A 6,000-nucleotide genomic window follows, 5' to 3' on the forward strand; every position below is an offset into this window, starting at 1 on the left:
GACTGTGTGGAAAACACACCAAAGGCGTCATACAAAATGGCAGAATCTAATTTCATCCTTAAATCGGCTGCACTTCACTTTTAGAAGAAAACGACGCAAAACACTGACAGCTCCCTGAATGAAAATGTGTGTGTGTGTGTGGGAGAAAGCGTGAGAGTGAGAGAGTAAGTTAGATAGATAAGAGCGAGAGAAATGCCCTTTATTCAGCTAATCAGAACTCTTCAGAGTCCAGGTCACTGTTCACCGTTGGGTGATTCTAGAAATTAAGCTCCTGGTTTTGGGTTTTTGGCTCTGAGCTCCTGAGTACAATAACATGTTATCTGGATGCCGCTAGTGTGTGTGTGATAAATCACTGGGTGACAGACGACAGCTTCCACTAAACAAAACGCTCCAGGCAAGTCCATGCAGCACCTCCCCATCTCCACCACACACACACATACACACACAGTTACACTGTGCCCTCTGTCTCCACTACACACACACACACACACACACGTTACACTGTGCCCTCTGTCTCCACTACACACACACACACACACACACACACGTTACACTGTGCCCTCTGTCTCCACTACACACACACACACACACACACACGTTACACTGTGCCCTGTCTCCACTACACACACACACACACACACACACACACACACACACGTTACACTGTGCCCTGTCTCCACTACACACACACACACACACACACACACGTTACACTGTGCCCTGTCTCCACTACACACACACACACACACACACACGTTACACTGTGCCCTCTGTCTCCACTACACACACACAGGTTACACTCCCCCCCCCCCCCGTCTCCAGTACACACACACACACACACACACACGTGTTACACTGTGCCCTCTGTCTCCACTACACACACACACACGTTACACTCCCCCCCCCCCCCCGTCTCCAGTACACACACACACACACACACACACACACACGTTACACTCCCCCCGTGTCCAGTATGTCTCCAGTACACACACGCGTAGTGTGCTCTCCAGTCTTCTCTACAGGTAGAGAAGGGAGGGAATGCCAAAGCTCACATCATACATCAGTGGTACATAATGAGAACGGTATGTCTTATGAGACCTGCTACATAATAAGACTTCTTACATGTTTCTGAAATGTGTGATATTAACCAATTACCCTAAATAATGTATATCAGATCTGTCCCAACAGTCTTATTCTTTCTGTTATTAATGCTGGACTGGGTTAACCCTAACCATAACCATTTCTGTTATTAATGCTGGACTGGGACTGAATACAGGAAAAAGCCAACAAGTGAGCTATTATCGTCAGACTGCTAATTAGCAAGATCTCATAAGATTTCTCACTGGGTGCAATAATTGATCTGGAATTGTTACTGCTTCGTAAAGAAGTAATCCACTGAGATTATATCATAAATATATAAGTGATACTCATCTGATTTGAGATTAGGATTAGACGTAGGGCAACCCATTCCCAGTCTGCACACCACTGCCAACCTTCAGCTCTCATGACATTACATACCTGATACCAGAATGCTTTAAGCATGTATACAAGCTGTATGAGCCGGCAACAGGTCAGTGGTGTCTCAGTGGTTCAGGTACTGGACTAGTAATCAGAAGGTTGCCAGTTCAAGTCCCGCCACTGTTGGGCCCCTGAGCATGACCCTTAACCCTCCATTACTCAAGTTGTGTTCAGTCAGAATTGTGAGTTGCTTTGGACAAATGTGACAGCTAAATGCCATAAATATACATTTGTTTATGATTAATACATAACATTAAGTAGCAGGAGAGCGGTGCGAATGATTTTGTATGCAGTGGATCATTTTGCAAACTGCAGTGCTGAAATATCCAGTATGAACAAATTTTATGGAGCAGTTGTGCAGTGTTTTAAATCTTGGTAATCATGTGTTGGAGTATTTATAGCACTACAAAGTAAGATATAATAAACACTTAATTACCTTACAGCAGAAAATCCCATCAGTAAGGGTCACCACACTTCCCATCGATCTGACATGGGGTGGTGAGCACACTGTGGGTCACGGCTGTAATGCACATCATTGATCTGGTTTTTCGTGTATGTACTCAGTTATAACCACAGGCCAAGTCTCCCACAAACCGATAAAATCACTTTCCCTTGTTCCCCCGTCCAGCCGTTTCCACGGCGCAGATCCCATCCCTCCAGGAGCAGTTGTCAAGGTCACACGTACTCGTGCTGATCAAAGTGAGGACAATAATGAGGGTTCCGCTAACATTCTTTATAACCTCAGAAAATATTGCAGACATCACACATCATACAGAATGTCACAACAACATGTGTTTCCAGTGCTGAGGACCCAACAGTAGCCAGTAACTGTTCAACCTGCCATTTTAAATTAAGCAAGAAATAAAGATAATTCAGGCAACATACTCTATACAGACTACTGACTACCGACTACTGACTACAAAGATTACTGACTACACAGACTACTGACTACAGACTACACAGACTACTGACTACAGACTACACAGACTACTGACTTAACAGGCTGATTTAAACATGAAGATCCTCATGTGTTTTCATTTCCTGTCTCTCATAATCTCCCATTCTACAAAGAATGGAAGATGTACCCTCTTATTATGCAATAAAGTCATTTATTTTACTTCTGACACATCAGACTCAGATAAGTCTGAGAAGTCTCAGAGAAAACTCAGAGAAGTCTCAGAGAAGTAGTCAACCCACCCAAACCTCATCCCCACAGCTGCTCTCTAAGCTCAGTGATCAAATGGTTGTAGCACTGCTGGGACAAAACCCCAGCAGGGGTCTAATTCTCCGTGTGTTTAATAAGGGTTCAGGAGCAACAAAAGGACAATGAGTGCATTTCCACACTCAAGTCTCCTCCTTCACTTTGCTGTTATTGAGTTCCCACTGCAATGTTCACCAGAGAGCTGAGAGCTTCTACCACTGTTTCAGCTTATCGAGAAGGTACGGGGTGTCAGGCCACGTTAGACGAGGAAGTCGTTTATGAAATGTCAAAGCCAAACATCAAAACAATAATTAAACTATGTACAAGGAGCTGGTCATAGTGTGTACAGGCTAGATGTGATACACTATACCTCATGACACCAAACTTACATCCTAATTCGTTATGTGCTGCCTGAATCTTCTTTCAAACACCCTACTGCATCAAATAAATATGCAAATATGTCTCTATTGTCCTCTATGTCACTTCTATATTATTTACAAAAAAAGATAGAAAACAAAATGGTATACTGCAAAAACAATTTCATTAAAGCGTACTAGGAAAAGCTCAGCAAGGAGATAGGATGTTTTTTGTCTAAGAGACACAAAGAGAGTGTTGTCCCTGCTCCCTTTCTGTTTCCATTCATGCACAGTGCTTGTGTTCTGCTTGTCTCTGGGTGCTCATCAGTTCAGACCATGACAACTCGAAGAATACAAAGCTGTCCTCGAAAGGTCAGTCTCTAAGGGGACCCACCAACTTCACTCTCATTTACTGCCACAAACCAAGTGCTCTGCCCTACGCTGGAGAACTTGTGTTCCTGAATGCCTACATTTAATTCAGAGGGGTGGCCGGCCCCCACAGCCAGTGGGAGCAGCCCGTTAGTTCAGCGTAGGTGAGCCACACCACTCCAACCTCCACAGCCGGCGGTGTTTAGCACGCCACAAAAGCGTCTGCCTCAATAATAGTGGGGAAGAAAGTTTTCTAGTGCTGAAGAGTGTAAGACTGTGTAACTGGTTAACCTGCTGTTAAACGGCTTATCTGCATTTAGCTTCAGGTTTGAACAGAAAAGGAGAAATGTGCATATTGCAGAAAATAATTTCTCTAAAGTGTACAGCTCGTGCTCCTTGTCTCTAGCCAAAATTATGCCACATGTAATACTAAATCTCGGGTGACGTTAATTTATGTAATTCCAAGACAATTTATATTTATTATTTGTTTAGTAGCGACTGTGCCGCAAGCAACAAACCGCGCAATTATAGTTGGAATTAGATGAAAACGCCACATCGCTGTTCACCTGATTACGACGCAGCCTGGTCAGCAGAACTGGCATGATTTATAGGAGCAGTTTCGCCTGGTTACTCTAACACTAATTCTCCTAAGCACCCAAAGAGCCACCAAACATGCTGAAAGCCAAACAGCACAACATTTAGGCTGGGGTGCACGTGAAGGAAAGTACCAGCACCCGCTCACTTCAACCCTCTGATCCGCGCGAGGACATTTCCGCTGAAATCTGCCGTAAAACGCGTGAAGGCGGAACGCAGAGATCCGCAGGTCCGCCCGCAGCGACACGAAACCACACGAACAGCAAGTTTTAATTCTCCACGTGTAGCCTATTGTGTTATTAGTTAAAACACAGCTAGCAGGGACGTCCATGGTGGGCTGTGATTCGTTATGATTTAAGCTGTCTACACTGCAGCACCACAAGTTTCTGGGATGCTCAGTACGGAGGCTGCAGAGACGAGCGCGAGCCTGGCCTGCTACCCAAAGCCCTGCACGACGCTTCTTCGTTCAGGCGTGTTTGCAACATCACGCACTTTCTCACGAGGTAATGGGAGCTTACCATTCTGAAGACAGATGCCCGCGTGACAGGTCCCGCCGTGGAAATGAATCGCTCTATGAGACGTAGTAGTAACCGGTAACCGGTAACCGGTCGCCCGTTTGGGAGAGAATTAACACGAGCTAAAATGTCCAGAGCGCAACTGCAACGTTTCAGCGGAGGCTCGTGGGGATGAACAGGATGATGCACGTTTAGAATTTACCGCAGACCGTAGCGCCTCGAGCGACCGCGTCCGACGGGAGAGCGACGCCGACGTACTGAATGCTCGAGCTCCGGTACTACTGCACTATCCGTACACACATGACTGCGCGCGATAAAAGCAAGCAGGCAGTAGTGCATGCCGAAGAATGACAAGCGGCCCCCACGAGCCCGAAGTGGCGTGTACCATGTGGGAGAGAGGGGGGTGCGCGTGTCGTGCGCGCGGGTGGGAGCCTTGGTTTGACTCATTTCGGTTACACGGTGCACGAGGATGCTTAATGCTGTAAGAATAAAGGGTTTAAACAACACGAGGATGAAACGCTCAAATGCACAGTTTTAATGAAGAAAGCCAAACGTAAATATACATTTGACTGTTTTTAAAAATCTTACTTGTATATAAAGTGGACACACGCTTAATGTAACTAAACATCTGTACAAACACTAATATTTCAATCATCTATCTAACATGATTTTTAAACATACGCTGTATATGCAAACTGCATCAAATGAACATTCTAAATGAACACACTTGTAAAATGTGTTAACAGCTACTGAAGCCTGGGGTGGTTTGGTAGCCCAGCAGATAAGAGACGTTTTATTTCTTCGGTCATGACGTGGTGCAAAGGAACCCTTTCGGTTAAGAGGATAAATTAATTATAAGTCATATTATTACTCGGCGTTTGAGCAGACAGGCTGTATGTTATTGAAGAATCAGGATTTAAAAGGTCAGTGATTTACAGTTTAGTAAATCTTACAGAACCTGAAAAAACAAAGCCACTTAAATCCCTTTTCTTTAAAATTCCTTGGGAAAATTCAATTCTTAAAAGTATGTTTAAGATAATGTTCTGTCCTACCTGACACCAGGTGTGTAGGTTACACACACACAGAGCTCCAGCCCTGTCCTACCTGACACCAGGTGTGTAGGTTACACACACACAGAGCTCCAGCCCTGTCCTACCTGACACCAGGTGTGTAGGTTACACACACACAGAGCTCCAGCCCTGTCCTACCTGACACCAGGTGTGTAGGTTACACACACACAGAGCTCCAGCCCTGTCCTACCTGACACCAGGTGTGTAGGTTACACACACACAGAGCTCCAGCCCTGTCCTACCTGACACCAGGTGTGTAGGTTACACACACACAGAGCTCCAGCCCTGTCCTACCTGACACCAGGTGTGTAGGTTACACACACACAGAGCTCCAGCCCTGTCCTACCTGACACCAGGTGTGTAGGTTACACACACAC

At 45.4% G+C, this 6,000-nt stretch overlaps 1 protein-coding gene across 9 annotated transcripts in view; it reads right to left on the reverse strand.

Moving 5' to 3' along the window:
* The window catches only part of tenm4 (teneurin transmembrane protein 4), a 170,322-nt gene extending 165,399 nt beyond the window's left edge, over positions 1-4,923 (reverse strand). For all 9 annotated transcript variants that reach the window (XM_081699661.1, XM_035534072.2, XM_035534067.2 and 6 more), the window contains exon 1: positions 4,557-4,923. The gene's annotated coding sequence lies outside the window, so the exon portion shown is untranslated. The remainder of the gene's footprint in view (positions 1-4,556) is intronic.
* Between the last annotated feature and the right edge of the window lie 1,077 nt (positions 4,924-6,000).

This window comes from Electrophorus electricus, chromosome 17 (assembly GCF_041902795.1).
Source record: "Electrophorus electricus isolate QZ-2024a chromosome 17, ASM4190279v1, whole genome shotgun sequence".
In the NCBI taxonomy this organism is placed as follows: domain Eukaryota; kingdom Metazoa; phylum Chordata; class Actinopteri; order Gymnotiformes; family Gymnotidae; genus Electrophorus; species Electrophorus electricus.